The sequence below is a fragment of the Pongo pygmaeus genome, chromosome 7 (genome assembly GCF_028885625.2).
Source record: "Pongo pygmaeus isolate AG05252 chromosome 7, NHGRI_mPonPyg2-v2.0_pri, whole genome shotgun sequence".
NCBI lineage: Eukaryota > Metazoa > Chordata > Mammalia > Primates > Hominidae > Pongo > Pongo pygmaeus.
In genome coordinates, this window is record NC_072380.2 from 85,716,078 (window position 1) to 85,738,576 (window position 22,499).

Genomic DNA, 22,499 nt, shown 5'->3' on the forward strand with positions numbered 1-22,499 from the left:
AGGCTCTGGGTGCTTGACTTTTAGCTACATGAAAGCAAGGGAGATCCTGATGGCAGTGTGGGCCTCATAGCCAAGACCTTGTTCTCTCCCAGGGTAGCCTGAGGCCATGTATTAGGTAAGAGTACATGTGACCCAAGGGAGCCTACTGGACCACCATGGTCATGTCCCTGAAGGTCAGGGACAGGTGGAATGCATCCTTGGCATGATCTTTAGCTACTAGACTGATGTGAGCTACAGAAATCCCCCTTCCTGCTGCCCTGTTGTTGGGATCAAATCAAACAGGTAGTATTTGTAGGTGACTCCACCTCTTCTTTTACACACAGCTCACTGCAAATCTGGTCTTCCAGATGAGGCCCTCAGACCCTTAGTTCTGCCTAATGTTTAAGCCAAATATATACTACTTATGAAATCAAAAATCAACAATGCAAAATTTAAAATAAACTCTTGTGGAAAACTAAAAAGAGAAAATGTTAGCTAAGAGCAAAACAATGAAAAAATAAAAAAATAGGTAAATAATTTGTTAGAGTTTTCTTCTTAAGATCAGTTTCAGAATCACCTTGGAAATGAAAAAGAGACACTAAAAAAAAGAGTCATTACTGAACAGATTTTTTTTTTTTTTTTGAGACAGAGTCTCGCTCTGTCCCCCAGGCTGGAATGCAGTGGCGCCATCTTGACTCACTGCAAGCTCTGCCTCCCGGGTTCACGCCATTCTCCTGCCTCAGCCTCCCGAGTAGCTGGGACTACAGGCACCCACCACCATGCCCGGCTAATTTTTTATATTTTTAGTAGGGACGGGGTTTCACCGTGTTAGCCAGGATGTTCTTGATCTCCTGACCTTGTGATCCGCCCACCTCGGCCTCCCAAAGTGCTGGGATTACAGGTGTGAGCCACCGCGCCTGGCCAAAATGATGTATGTTAATGTGCTCAAAAAGCATAACCTGAACAGTGGTGAAAATTAACCTTGCTCTTACCCTTAGAGTTGAACGGAAGCACTGATTTTATTAATTTGTGCATTTTATTGGTCCTTTTTTTTCTGCTACATTTAACATAATGATGTATGTGAAGGGTTCTTAATTTGGTGAATGTTTATGAATAAAATTACTGACAAAGAACTTTTCAGGAAGGTGTTTGCCTTTTGGTGAACACAGTACCAACAGGAAAATGCGCTTAGTCCACTCTCGCCCCCAAAAAGGTAGAATCCCAGGTCATGACACAGCATCCAGCACACCTCCAAGAGGAAGAAGGAGGAATACAAAATAGTAAATAATACATATTCCTCAAAACACCAAAAATGAACAGAAATAACAGCGACAAAGGTTCTTCAAAAATGTTTTAAAGATCAATTTATGATGAACTGGGAAATGCCTTTGGAAAGCTTGTACCTTAGTCAAATAAAAGTGCGAGTGAGTTTTCAAATTCAGGACTGGCTGCTATTTTTTCTTTAAAACAGGAAAATGGAAAGCATGTAATAACAAAGAATATGAACCTGGGTATGGTGAATAAATTCATCATCTTTTTTTTTTTTAAACCTTACACAAATGCAGTAACTTATACTTTTGCCAGAAATTTTATTTAACAAGAAGATTCTGGAGCCCAAAATTAGTCATGCAAATCAAAGAACAGTCTGGCACAGGGGTTATTAATAGTGATCCACGGGCCCCTAAATAGTTTGAAATAGGTTGACTTCACAACAAGGGCAGTGCACATTGTATGTGACTCAGAGTCAGTGTGGTGCAGGGAAGTGATTGGGGAGTTCAGGAATTCCCCAGAAGCGCATTCACCACTCTTCTTAATAATAAGGAAGATTTCACTTAGTTGGCTTATTTAGAAGAAATTTTTTTCAAGGCTCAGCTTTTCAATAAAGACACAACTGTGACTATTTCTACCAAGTAAGACAAAATAGTTGCTGTGAAAAATGATGTTTGAGAGCAACTTGTGAGGATAATAAGTCATCTTCAATTTTTAGTTTATTTAAGTGGGGTTAAAATGTTGCTCATAAAATAAAGATCATTCTTCTTGGTTATGTTTCTTCTCAGAAAAACTCCATTAGTTATGATTTCCCTACGACAGAAAAACACCAAAAAATGGATTATATAAGTCTGACATATGACAAAAGTGACCTGATCTCTCAGCAGGAAGAAACACATACTGAAATGTCTACCGCAGCAGCTTCCAAACACTGCACTACAATACTCCTCTGCCAGGTTTCCTATTGCTTCCTAGTCAATACCTGCAAACAGCTCACAATACAATACAATAACAATAATAATTCTGGCTAAAACTCATAGAGTCCTTACTAGATATCAGGCTTGTTCCAAATACTTTGCATATATTAGTTTAGTAATCCTCACAATGACCCCCAAGAAGTAGGGACTATGAATATTCGCATTTTACACTTGAAGGCCCTAAGACACAGGTGATATGACTGGCTTAAAGTCACAGCCAGTAAGTGGCAGGTGTTGGAGCCAGTATCCAGGCATCTGGCTACAGTCAGCAAGTATAACTACCTTTCAGTAGTAAAACAAATAACAAACCAAGAACTACTGTTCTTATATCTATACATTTAAGAAGTTCTGGGCATTTAGATTCTTGAAGTATTCTAACACCATGATAGAGACAAGAAACTGTCAAGATACTGAACTTCATTTCTTCATTTCAGACCTATTTTCTAGGCTCAATGAACCTCAGTCTCCCCTCTCATAGTAAAAGAAAAGATGGAGGTCAGTGCAGTGGCTCACACCTGTGATCCCAACACTTTGGGAGGCCAAGGCAGGAGGATCACTTGAGGCCACAAGTTCAAAACCAGCATGGGCTATACAGCAAGGTGCTGTCTCCACAAAAAATTAAAACTTTAGCTGGGCATGGTGGCATGCACCTGTAGTCCCAGCTACTCAGGAGGCTGAGGTAGGAGGATCCCTTGAGCAGAGGAGTTCAAGGCTGCAGTGAGCTATAATGGCATCTCTGCACTCCAGCTTGGATACACTGTCTCTTTAAAAAAGATAGATAGGGAGACTGAGATTTTCTCATTGTAAAACCACCCACTGGGAAAAATGTAAAAATAATGCATTTGGCTATTTTCACAATTTTGTTTGTGGGAAGAAAGTAAATTCAAATATTAGGTTCACTTAAAGAAAAACTTAAGCACAGCATTAGGATTAAAGAACTTAACCCACAAAACACTTTCTTACAATTCTCCTTATATGATCTAATTATGATTTAACAATTTACTACACATTAGTCTATTATTCAGTCTATTATATATTATTCAGAAACTTATGGAAGAATCCACAATATTATTAATAAAAACAACTAACTGGAACTGTATAAATATTAAGTACTGGGCTAGGTACAGTGGCTCACACCTATAATCACCACTTTGGAAGGCTAAGGCAGAAGGGCTGCTTGAGCTCAGGAGTTTAAGACCAGCCTGGGCAACACAGCAAAACCCCATCTCAAAAACTGTATTTTTAAAATAATATACATATATATGTATATATACACATATATACGTATATATGTGTATATATACATATATATGTGTATATATACATATATATGTATATATATACATATATATATAGAGAGAGTACTTATCCAATTTTTAAATTTTCTTGTAAAAATAACAAATTCACTTTTTAGAACCAGGAAAGAAGCAGCCTAGCAAGAAAGAAAATTTAGACAAAACACACCTTAGTCCAGCCAAATACACACAAAAAAACCTGTTCTCCCACTTTTATCTATGTATCAAAGGCAGAGAGGGGACTTTCACCCTTGCAAAGCTGTAACAACTCTCCCCAACTTCCCTGATGTGGTAGTGTCAGAAAAAACTGAGTAGGCAGCTTGGACTTTCATCCTAGCCCCGTGGTGTCAGTGGAGATCATGTAGGGACGCTAAACTTCTACCCCCACCTAGCAGTAATAGGATGCCCCCTCCCCTTCGTGCTGGAGTGGTGTCAGGAGAGAAGAAAGGAGAATCAGAACTAGTGGGAACAAGGTCACCTCACTATGGTGTCAGTGGAGACCATATGGGGACCAGAATTTCCACTCAATCCAGGGCTGGGGGTGGGGGAGAGGGTATGGCTATAACAGCACAACATGAGGAACTGTTATGGTGACAGAACTGTCCTGTATCATATTTATATTAATACCTTAGTTGTGATATTGTACTATAGTTCTGCAAGATGTTACCAGAGATAAACAAGGCAAAGGGTCCACAGGATCTCTTTGTATTAATTCTTACAACTGCATGTGCATCGAATTTTCTCAAAATAAAATTTTTATTAATTATTTTAAAATTTATTGTAGAGACAGGATCTTGCTATGTTGCCCAGGCTAGTCTTAAGCTCCTGGCCTCCCACTTCAGCCTCCCAAAGCATTGGGATTACAGGCGTGAGCTACCATGCCTGGCCATCAAAATAAAAAGTTTAATAAAAAAGTGGTCTTGAGTGACACCAGCAAGATGGTAGAACAAGAATTCCCAGCCCTTATTCCTAACTCATACATTGATTTAACAATGATATACAGACCAAAATACCTTTCTGAGAATTCCAGAATCCAGTTAAGAAGTTGCAGTACCCCAGATGAGCACAAAGCCAAGAATGGCCACACTGAAACATGTAAGAACAATTTCACTTTACCCACACCACCCCCCTAAGTCAGCATAGCTTAGTGCCACATAGCTTAGTGCCAGGAGAGAGCATTCCAGATCACAAATTCTCCCTTGGGGTAAAGGTGAATGGAATGTGCATCCAACATTTTAGGTTTCCGGAGGGCTTCCCAAGGGACTAATTTTTGTCTTGCTTCACTTGGAGTGCTGACAGAGCCAGCATATTTTGGATACCTGGGATATTTAGTTTTCCCAGCACCATTTGTTGAAAATGTGGTATACATACAGCATGGAATACTATGCAGCCATAAAAAAGAATGAGATCATGTCCTTTGCAGGGACATGGATAGAGCTGAGGCCATTTTCCTTAGCAAACTAACACAGGAACAGATATCAAATACTGCATGTTCTCACTTATAAGTAGGAGCTACATTATGAGAACACATGAACACACAGAGGGGAACAACACACACTGGAGCCTATCGAAGGGTAGAGGGTGGAGGGTGGAGGGTGGAAGGAGGTAGAGGATCAGGAAAAATAACTAACAGGTACTAGGCTTCATATCTGGCTGATGAAATAATCTGTATAACAAGCCCCCATGACACAGTTTACCTATATAACAAACCTGCATGTGTACCCCTGAACTTAAAAAACAAAAGTTAAAAAAAAAGAAAATATACTCAGTGGGTCCTCAAATAATGTTGTTTTGTTCGAAATCATTTTGTTATAATATTGATGAGAAAAAAATCAAATCCCACCTGGGGCCACTGTCTTATGTGGAGTTCTCATGTTCTGCCCATATCTGCATTGGTTTTCTCCAGGTCCTCCAGTTTCATCCCACATTTAAAAGATATGCATATTAGATTCACTGGCAGGTCTAAGTTGTCCCAGTATGAGTGTCATGTGTGCATGTGTGTGTGTATGTGCGCATGCATGTGCACGTGTCCTGGAATGGAATGACATCCTGTCCAGAGTTGGTTCTTGCCTTTGCTCCCTAAGCTGCTAGGATAACCTCAATCCTGAACTGGAATAAGTGGGTTAGAAAATGAATGAATATAAATGAATGTAAAATTAAAATCTGTAAAATGCACGATAATCATATAATATGGTTTGGCTCTGAGTCTGCACCCAAATCTCATGTGGAATTGGAGTCCCAGTGTTGGAGGAGGGGCCTGGTGGGAGGTGACTGAATCATGGGGGCGGACTTCCCCTTGCTGTTCTCTGGATAGAGTGTTCACAAGATTTGCCTGTTTGAAAGTGTGTAGCACCTCCCCTGCTTGCTCTCCCTCTCCTGCTGGCCATGTGAAGATATGCTTGCTTCCCCTTTGCCAACCGCCATGACTGTAAGCTTCCTGAGGCCTTCCCAGAAGCAAAATCCTGAACAGCCTGCAGAACCATTATCCTCTTTTCTTTATAATTAAACCTCTTTTCTTTATAAATTACTCAGTCTCAGGTATGTCTTTACAGCACTGCAAAAACAGACTAATACATTATACAAATGCACAACAATAAACAATGCAGTACAAAAGTGTTCAGTGAGCCCACCATATTTGTTATTGTTTGTTTTTTAATTGTGTGGTGGTAGGAAGTACTGCTTACAATTTTCACTTTGCAAACGTTTATTCTTTGATTTAACCCACCACCACCATGACTGCTACCACTCACTTATTCACCACACATTGAGTAAACAATTATCTTGTTTTTATTAAACTTTCTTAATTATACATGTAAGCTCATATTTATTTCAATGTTTAATACTACAATTTGGGTCTTTATTGAGAAGTCTGGTAATATTTCTCTAACCACAAATATGTTGTAAGAACTTAACTCTTGTTTACATCAATCAGCCTATGGTAAAACTGATTTCGTTATATGTCATTTCACTTAAAGTAGTTTCCAAGAACCTATCAATGATGTTAAGAACTTATTGTATTTAATTTTTTTAGTGGTAAAGCAAAAAAAAGAAGTCTAATGTTCTATATTAACACAAAATGTAATAAAGTAAAAACAACAATAGTACATTGGTAAATGTACCAGACTGGAGCCCAGCTATCTGGATTTCAGTTGAGGCAGCAGAAATTCTCCTTATCATGCTTTCTTCATCTATAAAATGAATTAGTCTTAAGGAACTTGAAAATCTCTTTCAGCTCTAATAATCTATGAATCATCTTAACACAAACCAGAAAGCTTGGAATAAAAGAACACACTTGAATAACATCACCCAAAAAGCCTGTTGAGTGTTTTTTAAATTTGACTATTACTAAAGTTTTTTAAATCTTAAGAAAAATCAAGTAATGTAGATGGCTGTGTCACTGATGTAATAATAATTAAAACAAACATTTCACATAGTTTCTCAGCCATTTAGTGTTTTTACATGATCCACCCAAATATCAAGCCTGTATCTGAAACAATAGTTTGAACATTTTCCATGTAATAAAACATCTTAAATGTTTTATAAAAAAAGATTCTGGTACATGATATATAAAACATTCTTTCAAAAAAATGCATACTTAATTTTAGTGGAATTTCTTAAAAACACTATTCTCTTTTTTTCCTTTAATTACCAGCAAATGCTATATCTAGAAATAAAGGTGCTATCTAGTGGCAACTGCAGAGACCCTGGAGTCAGAAGACATGAGTTCAAGTCTTCACTACCTTTAACTAAGGGTGTCTTTCGACCCGTTATAAAATCAACTGAGCCTTAATTTTCCTGTATGTAAAACATGTGAGGTTGGACATTCTCCAACCTTTTCACACTTAGGACTCCTTATGTTGTTTTTCTTCTATGCATACCATGCTTAAAGGATCTGTCTTTCAGACAGACTGCATTTATTAGGTAATAATAAATCATCTTTCAAAGACTGCCAACCTGAGATTCAGAACATCTTGAGGTCTGAATTCAAATAAAATTCTAATCCAAAGCAAAGCAATCTACTAAGAGTAACTGTATTATTTCCATTAGGTTGCTGAAATACTAATTATGCCAACCATTATTATATTGAGTCCAACAATCCCACGCTGAGAATCTCAGGTCTGGATCACACCTAAATTCCTAGAATTCTAATTGTTATATGTTATGAACTACTCAAAAGATCATTAATACGGTGGGGAAAAAAGTGAAAATGTAGTTCTTGCATTTGCTCAAATACTGAGCACCAACAATGCCAGATACTGTGCTATATGATTTACTTTTTAAGATTAAAAAAAAGGCCGCGCGCAGTGGCTCACGCTTGTAATCCCAGCACTTTGGGAGGCCGAGGCCGGCAGATCACCTCAGGTCGGGAGTTCGAGACTAGCCTGACCAACATGGAGAAACTCCATCTCTACTAAAAATACAAAATTAGCCAGGTGTGGTGGCGCATGCCTGTAATCCCAGCTACTCGGGAGGCTGAGGCAGAAGAATCACTTGAACCCATGAGGCGGAGGTTGCGGTGAGCCGAGATTATACCACTGCACTCCAGCCTGGGCAACAAGAAAACGATGTAAACAATTGACATTTTTTTTTTTGAAATAATATTTGTCTCTCTCTCTTTTTTTTTTTTTTTTAAGATGAAGTCTCACTCACTCTGTGGTCCAGGCTGCAGTGGCACAATCTGTGCTCACTGCAACCTCCACCTCCCAGGTTCAAGCAATTCTCCCACCTTGGTCTCCTGAGCAGTTGGAATTACAGGCATGTGCCACACCATGCCTGGCAAATTTTTGTATTTTTAGTAGAGATGGAGTTTCACCGTGTTGGCCAGGCTGGTCTCAAACTTCTGACCTCAAGTGATCTACCCACCTCAGCCCCCGAAGTGCTGGGATTACAGGCATCCCACCTTTTCTTACTTGCTGGGGGTAGGGGGCAGTTGGGCGGGATGGTGGTATTTATCTTACATATGGACTCGTCTTTCAATAAGCAATTTCATCTTTACTGAAATCATCAATAATACCAAAAAGGGTACAATATAGTAAATAAATACTTTCTAAAAAAATGAAAGAATGAATGATGCATTAACATTATACAAAGAAGTTTTAGGGAAACTATCTGCACTGCCTTCCTGAACCTTAATAGTTTTCAACCATACAGTTAGTTCCCTGTTGCTTATTTTAGTGCTTCATAATTGATGCTTTGACTACTCTCACATCTCTTATTTCTGTTGCCAAGGAAGGAGATTTTTGTCTTTTCAATTACTTGTACTCCATGTAGTATGTGCAAGAAGATTACAGACCAAGTACATCTTTATTCACATTTGTTTAAACACACATTGCTTTAAACTGACTCATGTTAAAACACAAGAAACACTCAGTGATTAAGCTGGGTGCAGTGGCTCATGCCTATAATCTTAACACTTTGGGAAGCCAAGGCAGGATGACTTCAGGCCAGGAGTTTGAGACAAGCCCGGGCTACTCCGCAAGACCTTGTCTCTAGTGGGGGGAGGGGGGGCAAAGCTGGGTGTGGTGCCACGTGCCTGTAAAATTAGCTACTTGAAAGGCTGAGGCAAGAGGATCCCTTGAGCCCAGGGGTTCAAGTCTGCAATGAGCTATGATCATGCCACTGCACAACTGACAGAGTTTTGCTAACAGAGCGAGACCCTGTCTCAAAAAAAAAAAAAGACAACGATTAAAACTGGCACATAAATAGTTAGATGAACAGAGGAGAACAGAAAGTCTGGAATAATGCCAAATTCATAATCTTAGTATATGGTAACAGTGAACTCTCAATGCAGTGGGGAATAAAGTTGGGTCCATACTTTCAGTATAAATAACAGATGGATCAAGACTTCAAGATTTCAAAAAATGAAACTATAAGAGTTCCAGAAGATAACTTAAAAGAAATGTTTTGATTTGAGGTTCCAAGATGGCCAAATAGGAACAGTTCCATGCTGCAGCTCCCAGCGTGAGCGATGCAGAAGATGGGTGATTTCTGCATTCCAACTGAGGTACCAGGTTCATCTCACTGGGGCTTGTCGGACAGTGGGTGCAGCACATGGAGCAGGGCAGGGCATCATCTCACCTGGGAAGCACAAAGGGTTGGGGAATTCCCTTTCCTAGACAAGGGAAGCTGTGACAGACGGTACCTGGAAAATCAGGACACTCCCACCCTAATGCTGCGCTTTTCCAATGGTCTTAGCAAACGGCACACCAAGAAATTATATCCCATGCCTGGCTCAGAGGGTCCCATGCCTACAGAGTCTCGCTCACCACTAGCACAGCAGTCTGAGATCAAACTGCAAAGTGGCAGTGAGGCTGGGGGAGGGCCGTCCACCATTGCTGAGGCTTGAGTAGGTAAACAAAGCAGCCGGGAAGCTCGAACTGGGTGGAGCCCACCACAGCTCAAGGAGGCCTGCCTGCCTCTGTAGACTCCACCTCCGGGGGCAGGGCATAGCTGAACAAAAGGCAGCAGAAACTTCTGCAGACTTAAACGTCCCTGTCTGACAGCTTTGAAGAGAGTAGTGGTTCTCCCAGCATGGAGTCTGAGATCTGAGAACGGACAGACTGCCACCTCAAGACTGCCACCCAAGAAGCCTAACTGGGAGACACCTTCCAGTAGGGGCTGACTGACACTTCATACAGCTGGGTGCCCCTCTAAGACGAAGCTTCCACAGGAAGGATCAGGCAGCAATATTTGTCGTTCTGCAATATTTGCTGTTCTGCAGGCTCCGCTGGTGATAACCAGGCAAACGGGATCTGGAGTGGACCTCCAGCAAACTCCAACAGACCTGCCTGCAGCTGAGGGTCCTGACTGTTGGAAGGAAAACTAACAAACAGAAAGGACATCCACACCAAAACCCCATCTGTACGTCACCATCATCAAAGACCAAAGGTAGATAAAACCACAAAGATGGGGAGAAACCAGAGCAGAAAAGCTGAAAATTCTAAAAATCAGAATGCCTCTTCTCCTCCAAAGGAATACAGCTCCTCGCCAGCAATGGAAAAAAGCTGGACGGAGAATGGCTTTGAAGAGTTGAGAGAAGAAGGCTTCAGATGATCGGTAATAACAAACTTCTCCAAGCTAAAGGAGGATGTTCAAACCCATTGCAAAGAAGCTAAAAACCTTGAAAACAGATTCAACAAATGGCTAACTAGAATAAATAGTGTAGAGAAGACTTTAAATGACCTGATGGAGATGAAAACCATGGCACAAGAACTACGTGACGCATGCACAAGCTTCAGTACTGATTTGACCAAGTGGAAGTAAGGGTATCAGTGATTGAAGATCAAATGAATGAAATGAAGTGAGAAGAGAAGTTTAGAGAAAAAGGAGTAAAAAGAAACGAACAAAGCCTCCAGGAAATATGGGACTATGTGAAAAGACCAAATCTACATCTGATTGGTGTACCTGAAAGTGACGGGGAGAATGGAACCAAGTTGGAAAACACTCTGCAGGATTTTACCCAGGAGAACTTCCCCAACCTAGCAAGGCAGGCCAACATTCAAATTCAGGAAATACAGAGAACGCCACAAAGATACTCCCTGAGAAGAGCAATCCCAAGACACGTAATTGTCAGATTCACCAAAGTTGAAATGAAGGAAAAAATGTTAAGGGAAGCCAAAGAGAAACGTCAGGTTACCCACAAAGGGAAGCCCATCAAACTAACAGCGGATCTCTCGGCAGAAACTCTACAAGCCAGAAGAGAGTGGGGGCCAATATTCACCATTCTTAAAGAAAAGAATTTTCAACCCAGAATTTCATATCCAGCCAAACTAAGCTTCATAAGTGAAGGATAAATAAAATCCTTTACAGACAAGCAAATGCTGAGAGATTTTAGTAAATGGGCTAAATGCTCCAATTAAAAGACACAGACTGGAAAATTGGATAAAGAGTCAAGACACATCAGTGTGCTGTATTCAGGAGACATATCTCACATGCAGAGACACACATAGGCTCAAAATAAAGGGATGGAGGAAGATCTACCAAGCAAATGGAAAACAAAAAAAAGCAGGGGTTGCAATCCTAGTCTCTGATAAAACAGACTTTAAACCAACAAAGATCAAAAGAGACAAAGAAGGCCATTACATAATGGTAAAGGGATCAATTCAACAAGAACAGCTAACTATCCTAAATATATATGCACCCAATACAGGAGCACCCAGATTCATAAAGCAAGCCCTTAGAGACCTACAAAGAGACTTAGACTGCCACACAATAATAATGGGAGACTTTAAACACTCCACTGTCAACATTAGACAGATCAACAAGACAGAAAGTTAACAAGGAAAGCCAGGAATTGAATTCAGCTCTGCACCAAGTGGACCTAATAGACATCTACAGAACTCTCCATCCCAAATCAACAGAATATACATTCTTCTCAGCACCACATCACACTTATTCCAAAATTAATCACAGAGTTGGAAGTAAAGCACTCCTCAGCAAATGTAAAAGAACAGAAATTCTAACACTGTCTCTCAGACCACAGTGCAATCAAACTAGAACTCAGGATTAAGAAACTCACTCAAAACCACTCAACTACATGGAAACTGAACAACCTGCTGCTGAATGACTACTGGGTACTTAACAAAATGAAGGCAGAAATAAAGATGTTCTTTGAAACCAATGAGAACAAAGACACAACATACCAGAATCTCTGGGACATATTTAAAGCAGTGTATAGCGGGAAATTTATAGCACTAAATGCCCACAAGAGAAAGCAGGAAAGATCTAAAATTGACACCCTAACATCACAATTAAAAGAACTAGAGAAGCAAGAGCAAACACATTCAAAAGCTAGCAGAAGGAAAGAAATAACTAAGATCAGAGCAGAACTGAGGGAGATAGAGACACAAAAAACCCTTCAAAAAATCAATGAATCCAGGAAGTGGTTTTTTGAAAAGATCAACAAAATTGATAGACCGCTAGCAAGACTAATAAAGATGAAAAGACAGAAGAATCAAATAGATGCAATAAAAAATGATAAAGGGGATATCACCACCCATCCCACAGAAATACAAACTACCATCAGAGAATACTATAAAAACCTCTACGCAAATAAACTAGAAAATCTAGAAGAAATGGATAAATTCCTGGACACATACACCCTCCCAAGACTAAACCAGGAAGAACTTGAATCCCTGAATAGACCAATAACAGGTCTGAAATTGAGGCAATAATTAACAGCTACCAACCAAAAAAAGTCCAGGACCAGATGGATTCACAGCTGAATTCTACCAGAGGTACAAAGAGGAGCTGATACCATTCCTTCTGAAACTATTCCAATCCATAGAAAAAGAGGGAATCCTCCCTAACTCATTTTATGAGGCCAACATCATCCTGATACCAAAGACTGGCAGAGACACAACAAAAAAAGAGAATTTTAGACCAGTATCTCTAATGAACACTGATGCAAAAATCCTCAATAAAATACTGGCAAACCAAATCCAGCAACACATCAGAAAGCTTATCCACCACGATCAAGTTGGCTTCATCCCTGGGATGCAAGGCTGGTTCAACAAATGCAAATCAATAAATGTAATCCAGCATATAAAGAGAACCAAAGACAAAAACCACGATTATCTGAATATATGCAGAAAAGGCCTTTGACAAAACTCTGAATAAACTAGGTATTGATGGGACTTATCTCAAAATATTAAGAGCTATTTATGACAAACCCACAGCCAATATCATACTGAATGGGCAAAAACTAGAAGCATTCCCTTTGAAAACTGGCACAAGACAGGGATGCCCTCTTGCACCACTCCTATGAGAGAGAGAGAGAGAGAGAGAGATGAGGAGAGAGGGAGGGAGGGAGGGGGAGAGAGAGAGAGAGAGAGAGAGAGAGAAAGAAAGAGTATTTAATTAGGAAAAGAGGAAGTCAAATTGTCTCTGTTTGCAGATGACATGATTGTATATTTAGAAAAACTCATCATCTCAGCCTCAAATCCCCTTAAGCTGATAAGCAACTTCAGCAACATCTCAGGATACAAAATCAATGTGCAAAAATCACAAGCATTCCTATACACCAATAACAGACAAACAGAGAGCCAAATCATGAGTGAACTCCCATTCACAATTGCTTCAAAGAGAATAAAATACCTAGGAATCCAACTTACAAGGGATGTGAAGGACATCTTCAAGGAGAACTACAAACCACTGCTCAACAACATAAAAGAGGACACAAACAAATGGAAGAACATTCCATGCTCATGGATAGGAAGAATCAATATCGTGAAAATGGCCATACTGCCCAAGGTAATTTATAGATTCAATGCCATCCCCATCAAGCTACCAATGACTTTCTTCACAGAATTGGAAAAACCTACTTTAAAGTTCATATGGAACCAAAAAAGAGCCCACATTGCCAAGACAATCCTAAGCCAAAAGAACAAAGCTGGAGGCATGACGCTACCTGACTCCAAACTATACTACAAGGCTACAGTAACCAAAACAGCATGATACTGGTAACAAAACAGAGATATAGACCAATGGAACAGAACAGAGCCCTCTGAAATAATACCACACATTTACAACCATCTGATCTTTGACAAACCTGACAAAAACAGAAATGGGGAGAAGATTCCCTATTCAACAAATGGCGCTGGGAAAACTGGCTAGCCATATGTAGAAAGCTGAAACTGGATCCCTTCCTTACACCTCATACAAAAATTAATTCAAGATGGATTAAACACTGAAATGTTAGACCTAAAACCATAAAAACCCTAGAAGAAAACCTAGGCAATACCATTCAGGACATAGGCATGGGCAAGGACTTCATGACTAAAACACCAAAAACAATGGCAACAAAAGTCAAAATTGACAAATGGGATCTAATTAAACTAAAGAGCTTCTGCACAGCAAAAGAAACTACCATCAGAGTGAACAGGCAACTTACAGAATAGGAGAAAATTTTTGCAATCTACCCATCTGACAAAGGGCTGATATCCAGAATCTGCAAAGAACTTAAACAAAATTACATGAAAAAATCAAGCAACCCCATCAAAAAGTGGGCAAAGAATATGACAGACACTTCTCAAAAGAAGACATTTATGCAGCCAACAGACACATGAAAAAATGCTCATCATCACTAGCCATCAGAAAAATGCAAATCAAAACCACAATGAGATACCATCTCACACCAGTTAGAATGGCAATCATTAAAAAGTCAGGAAACAACAGGTGCTGGAGAGGATGTGGAGAAATAGAAACACTTTTACACTGTTGGTGGGACCGTAAACTAGTTCAACCATTGTGGAAGTCAGTGTGGCCACTCCTCAAGAGTCTAGAACTAGAAATACCATTTGACTCAGCCATCCCATTACTGGGTATATAACCAAAGGATTATAAATCATGCTGCTATAAAGACACATGTACACGTATGTTTACTGCGGCACTATTCACAATAGCAAAGACTTGGAACCAACCCAAATGTCCAACAATGATAGACTGGATTAAGAAAATGTGGCACATATACACCATGGAATACTATGCAGTCATAAAAAAAGGATGACTTCATGTCCTTTGTAGGGACATGGATGAAGCTGGAAACCATCATTCTGAGCAAATTATCGCAAGGACAGAAAACCAAACACTGCATGTTCTCACTCATAGGTGGGAACTGAACAATGAGAATACTTGGACACAGGGTGGGGAACATCACACACTGGGGCCTGTCATGGGGTAGGGGGCTGAGGGAGGGATAGCATTAGGAGATATACCTAATGTAAATGACGAGTTAACGGGTATAGCACACCAACATGGCACATGTATACATATGTAACAAACCTGCACGTTGTGCACATGTACCCTAGAACTTAAAGTATAATAAAATAAATAAATAAATTAAATTAAATTAAAATAAAGAAATGTTTTGAATTTCAGAGTCGGAAAGGTATTATTAATTATACCCAACTTACACATGCTATAAAAGAAAAGACTATTTTAAAACGTCATTCAAATATATCAAAAAGAAAAACCAAACTTTAAAAGAAAACAGAAAAGAATTTTCATGTCATAAAGGCACACAGATGCACACACAGTCCTACCAAGTAAAACAAAAAAAAAAAAAAAAAGGAAAAAGACTAACTAATCTAATTTCCAAATGGACATCAGATATGGTTATGTCATTCACAGAAAAAGTATAGAAATGGTTCATAGATCTACCAAATACATACTTAGTCTCATTCTTAATAGGAGAAATGCAAAATAAAACTATACTGAATACCATATTTCAACTATCAAATTGGCAAAGATTCAGAACTTTGATGGCACACTGTGTTGCTGAAGCTGTAGGGAAACAGGAAATCTCCTACACTGACGGTAGAGACGTAAACTGATGTCTATTGACAGTACTCTGGCAACATCTATCAAAATTAAAAGGATACATACTCTGTAATGGAGTAATTCCATTTGTAGGAATTTCTCCAACAAATATGCTACTACATATGTAAAATTACTTATGTATGAGGTTTTTACATGGCAGATAATAGGAAAAGACTATAAAGAATCTAAATATCCATCTGTGAAAAACTGATTAAATAATAATAAATCCCCAAACATATCAATAGGAAAGGATCTTCAGGACATACTGTTAAGCTAAAAAAAAAAAAATGGGTAGAACAGCATGTTCAAAAGGCTAGGGGATTGAATAATATATATTTGAATTTGTATGTATATATATGTGTGTATCAAATGTATATACATTTATACATATGTACATAAATCATATATATAAATTCTGGGACAATACACACACAAAAAAACAACCATAAGTTACTTGCTTGAAGGTCAGGGTGGCCACTACACTAATGAGGACAAAAATACGGAGAGCTGTTTTGCATTTTTAATTTTTCCCCATTCAAAAACCCCAGTAAAAATAGAAAATGAAAAATAAAATTAATGAAATAGTGGAATTTGAACTAAACTTCAACTAAATTCATTATCAAAAATGGAATTGAAGGTAAAAAATGATAAAAGATTTCTACTTGTTACAGCATGGGAAATTAGATACTTTGAAGGGCCCTCCCACTATGAAACAACTGGTATTTCTTGTAAATTTGAACTTACACATATTATATTCCACTCCCAGAAACTCTTATACACGTGCACCAGTAGAAATGTTCAAAAATGTTCATAATAATATTGTTTATAATCACAAAATCCTGAAAATATCCCAACTGTGGACCAACAGATGAATGGATAAATCATTATGGGATATTCACACAGTGGATGAAATACTTTATGTAACAAAATAAAATAATCTTAAATTGCAATTTTAACTGGGGGGCGGGGGAGGGCAGAATTCCAGAGGACAATATACCATACGACGCTATTTTTCTAAAGTTTAAAAAAAAAAGCAAAATTAAACAAATATTGATAAGGACTCATTTATTTGATGAAATTATGAGGAATAAAGGGTGGGGCGACTACATACAAAATTCAGAGATAGTGGCTACTTCTGCTGGAGGAGGCACAGCCAATGGGGGATATGAAAGAGGAGAACAAAGGTGAAGGTAAATATACTGGTAATGTCTAGTTCTTAAATTGGGCGGTGGGTTCATGGGTGTTCATTATCTTGCTTCATAACTTATAAAAGTGTTAAATACGTTATGCATCAAATATTGCCTATTTTTCTTTAAAATAATAGCAGTTAATGTTCCTTCACAAATTGTAATACACTTTAAGATTTTATAAAACTCCATCTTTCTAGACAAACTGAATGAGTAATTAGGAGCATTACCTTTATTTTCTCCTTATGCTTATTGTACAGTTTCTTTGCTAACAGAGAAAAGCAATTAAGTAGTTCTTAAAACTTCAACTTTGAATTTCTGCAAGATATTTACCTGTGTTATCATTACAGTCTGCTCCTAATTTTGAAAATACTAATTTTAAACACCTTTTGATCCCCATAGACCTCTTAGAATACACAGTACATATTCTAAATTTCAGCATACATTTCAGAAATTGAAATTTCATTCAGACTCTAGAAAACTATGTCTCCTCTTCTTTACCTTCAGAAAAGTTTCCTCAAGACTTCAGTATACAGATAATTCTGCTTCCCTAGCTGTTTAAATATAATATTTATGGCCGGGCACAGTGGCTCACGCCTGTAATCCCAGCACTTTGGGAGGCCAAGGTGGGAAGATCACAAGGTCAGGAGATCGAGACCATCCTGGCTAACACAATGAAACCCCGTCTCTACTAAAAATACAAAAAATTAGCCGGGCATGGTGGCAGGCGCCTATAGTCCCAGCTAGTGGGAAGGCTGAGGCAGGAGAAGGGCATGAACCCGGGAGGTGAAGCTTGCAGTGAGCCGAGATTGAGCCACTGCACTCCAGCCTGGGCGACACAGCAAGACTCCATCTCAAAAAAAAAAAAAAAAAAAAAAAAACTATATCTATCTATCTATCTATAAAATATTTACGCTTAAATGCAGTCAGATTGTGTATTTCAGGCCAAAGTTTGTAAATGTCAGTGTTTTAAATATTCTTCATTTTTTTCTGATTATAAAACCAGTATATGTTCATTATGGAAAACTAAATCTATTTTTCCGTATGTTTTAGTTAAGCTCTAGAAAGAAATGGGCCTAAGCTTTGTATACTTATGGCTAATTCCCTTCAGAATGGCAATAAGTCAGAGTCCCATCAGCAGCATGTGACAGTCTGTTTCCCCAACAGTTGGAAGTATCATTTTTAAATCCCTGACAATTTGTGTGGATCAGAAATTTCATAACATTTATTTTTAATCTGCATTTTCCTGATTGCTAAACATTTTTTCATGATTTCTTATCTGCTCTTTTTAATTGTCTTCTTAAGACCTTTGGCCATTGGGGTGTTGGCCTTTTTTTAAAAAATTGACTTTTATGTGTCCTTTGCATATATTCGATTTGTTGCTATGCTGCAATTTATACTGTCATTTGCCTTTTTATTTTCTTACGCGGCTCCTTGAACTTGTTTTTAGCATTTACGTATATAAATCCATCTTTTTTACTTTATGGTTTCATCCGTTGCTCTTATGCTTAGAAACACTATCATACTGCAATGAATAAATGCATCCTAAAAATGCTCATATTATTTCCATTTTTTAAAAAAATATATCTGATATCTTTTTATGTGTAAAAATGAGCCAAGCGAGTTTTTAAAATCACAATTTAAACTCATCAAATCTTTCCTGAGAATATTGCAGAAAAACATGTTATCTGTGCTAATCTGATTAAAAACTTACTCTCTAATTTCAGATTCTTTTTCCTTTAAATCAATGGATCTTTAAAGACAGACTCAACTGGTATGACTAAAACAGAGGCAAGCTTAACACTACCTCTAATCTTCCTTCCTAGATTCAGTAGGCAAGAAAGGAGAATTCTTGTCAATGTAATTTTTTAAAGACTATAGCTTCTCACCACTTAGGGAGGTCTAACATACAGTCATCAATGTAAAAGAAGGATGATATCATTCTGAAATATTTGGATCTTTCCTCCTGTGTTCAGAGGAGAAGGAGCAATTCTACCTGCAGGTTCAAATGGACAGCAATGAGAATGTGTATGTTCCCATTGCTCCCAATTGCTTCAGATAGCCCTCTATTTACGGGACCTTTGTTTGAAAACAACCAGGTATTCAGGGACTGGGCTGCCCAGTACAAGTAACCCACCAATCCTTCTAAATAAGATCACTAAAAGCTGACTACATTCTTACATTTCTAACACAGTATTTACGTCTAAATAAATAATTAAGTTGGATCACTCAGCTTTATATTTACATCCAATTGGCTCCAACTGTTTTAACTGTCTCACTACAAAGTGGTTTCTACTATGGGAACCCCAAAGGGAATTTGTTCAGGGAGCTCTCTCAAAACACTATTAAAGAAAGTATATATTAATCTATTACCTTAAAAGTCCAACACTTATACACCTCCCTTCTATCTCCCACCCCCTATCCCCCCCAAAAAAGAAAACAAAAAAACACTAGAGGTTCTAAATATAGTACACAGCATTTGGGAAACCAGCAGGCAATCTACCCAATGTCATATCACTGGGACAGTGTAGCCTCCTGGTTTCAGAATGTCCAGTGTTTAATAATACATGCATATGAAACAAAAGTGACAAAAATATTGGTAAGTCAACAAGATTCTAAAGAGGTCAATAAGAATGCTATCTCATTCCACAAGTATTTGTCTTTGGTCATCTCTAATGAACCTAGAAGCGCCAGCATATTTCATAGAGGCTAAATAAAACTTTTTAAAAGGTTAACGGAAAGATATTTATGTGAAAAATGCCTCCGAATAATCTTTTAGTGGGTGGATTCGGCACATACCAGCGAATACCTTTGAGCTTAGTCCAATCTTGAATTAAGCTACAGTTCACCTTTAAGAAACTATGAACCTGCTTTTAAGTAAAAGCCTGTATTAATAAGAAACATGGAATGTGAATACAAAAAGAGATATTATCAGCTGAACTGTATCTAAATATTTTACAAAGTTTTCCAAGAGCCATGAGCTGTCAGTAGATCTTTAAAATTCATGATCTTTTTTTAAAAAAGTTAGTCATTCATCTGTAAAAATCTAGTTTTTTATGTGTACACCAAGCATAAAATTGCCCTATGCTAAACTTAACATAAACCTCACATTACAGAGTTATGTGTTCTTATTCTTCAACATAACTATTACAGTGATTCAAAGGATAAAAACACACTTAGAATAGTCTACCTTCTGCTGCATTTCAGTACAATGAAGAAAGCCTGAGCAGCACCCAAAAATTAGGTCCATATTTTAAATCTGCAGGCAATCAAGCAAGGAAAATAAATTGAGGAACCAGGCTATGTAATCACAATCACTTGCAAAACCATTTAACTATTTTCTAGTTGTAATTGTTAGCAGTTTCCTATGACTGTAATCTTTTAAAAAATATCTTCCACTTAAAAAATTAAATGCACATGTACATTAATGTTTTTTGTCTACTTATAGTTAAGTGCTATGCCAGATTAAAATTCCCCTCTTTCCCCTTTCCAATTCTGCATTCCCTTGTTTTCATTTTTGTACATTATGGTTCCAAGCTAATTTCGTATTATTTATCCAAATAATGGGTGGCTAAAAATTTGATCTTTAAAACTACAATTTTGAAGCAATGTAGAGTTGAACAAAACATAACAAACAAAAAACCATAGTGAGTTAGCCATTTCATGATGACAGTGTTTTTCACAAAGTAATATGTTACCTTTTCAGATGTTACTCAAGGATGGTTAATCATTTTATAAATGTTACATAATTAAAGATTCTCAACATTATAAATTAGTATGCATAACTCTTAACAGAGAAAATTGAATAATAAGATGTAAATTGAGTTGTTCAAGGTCAGACAGTATGTCAGCGAGGCAGCCAGCACTGGCAATCTCAAATTCCTGTCTTCCCCCACATGTGCCATCCCACAAGATCCCTGCTCTAAACTTTGCCTGCAAAATGCTAACTCCGGTATTCTTCACAGGACAGAAATCATTTAGAATACAATTTCAAACTTAAGAAACTGATTAAGAAGTTAACCTAAATATTACCATAGTATATGAATTTAAATTAATTTTCAGCTAATTGGTCCATCATCTGAATGATCAATTCCTAAGCACAGTCCAACTTCTTCCTAATGTTGTATTTAAGCGCCATTGAGCGGGCTCAAGGGGACTCAGGTTTCACTTGTAAGAACTAACCCTTGGGGAATGAAACAGCTACTTTTCAGAGCTGGGCTGCCCTTATCCTCTACGGTAACCCAAGGAAGGGACAATCCAGTGTTCATTCAAAGAACTCTTAGAGCAGCTTTCTCACCTCCTTACAGCGGGAAGGGATAACAGAATATTCTTATTTCAAAGTCTTAATCTGAACCATTGTAGGCCAGGAATTCCTAAAGCATTAACCGTCTGGTTAAGTTTTAAGCTGGCTTCAAATAGTTTTCCCACTTCTAACTTTATGTCTCAAGCAAACCCGTTATGCATTCTTACACATTTCTGATCACTTAAATTCACTGGCCTCTTTGTGATATTCCTTCCCATGTCTGCACAGGACAGAAGTATCCCCCACTTGTCATCCCATGAGATGTATCCCTTAGCAAGTTAAAAAAAAAACAAACACATAAAGCTAGGTGCCAAAACATCACTGTTTAATGATGGAGCCTGCAGGTTATCTATAAAGTGATTTCACATTAAAATTGTCAAGTTAATAACTATTTGATCTTTATATTAAAATACATAAAGTTTATATTCTTTGAAAAAAATATTTAGTGCCTAAATGTAACCATTCAATAATAAGCTATATATTCTTGGTCACCATATGTATGCACAAACCATCTGACAGACAAAAGTATAAGAATGGAATTTCTGGCACACCTACATAGAATAATATCATTTTTATAAAAGAAAAGAGGGAGGAGGCATGGAAGGAAATCAACATTCATTACATGCTTACTAGGAAGCAGGTACTGTGCTAAGTACTTTACATAAAACTGCAATCAATTTCATGTTTATTACATTCCCTCACCAAATCATTATAAACCAATATATTCAAACATCAAAGGAACTGAACACAAACTCTAGGAATCCTGAACTGATTCCATTTTTTCCTTGGGCTATGTGCTAAGGCCATCATATTCATCACCCCTATTTATATAGGCCAAGGGCTCAGAAGCACATTAATTTAAATTATTCCCAGAAAGCAACCCCAAAATGCCATTACCTCACTGAAATATTCTTTTCAAGAGGCTAGTTTTGATAATCCAAGAATTCAATTCTTATGAGCATACTTTGATAAGAATTTGTTACTAATTTCATTATACATCAAGAGATGAGCCACTAATATCAAAGACTAAAACCACGGATTATGATAATTTACAGATTTAAGCTTTTTCAGTGTCCAGAGGTTGTAAAGAAGATAGATAGGGTTGGAAATGGGATAGACTGGGTGTTTTTACTAGCCAAATGTTTTGATTCACTGATTTACAGTAAAATGG

At 37.9% G+C, this 22,499-nt stretch overlaps 1 protein-coding gene across 27 annotated transcripts in view; it reads right to left on the minus strand.

The window, feature by feature from the left end:
- Positions 1-22,499, minus strand: part of STAU2 (staufen double-stranded RNA binding protein 2) — a 330,823-nt gene that overhangs the window by 140,148 nt on the left and 168,176 nt on the right. The gene's annotated exons all lie outside the window — the stretch shown is intronic.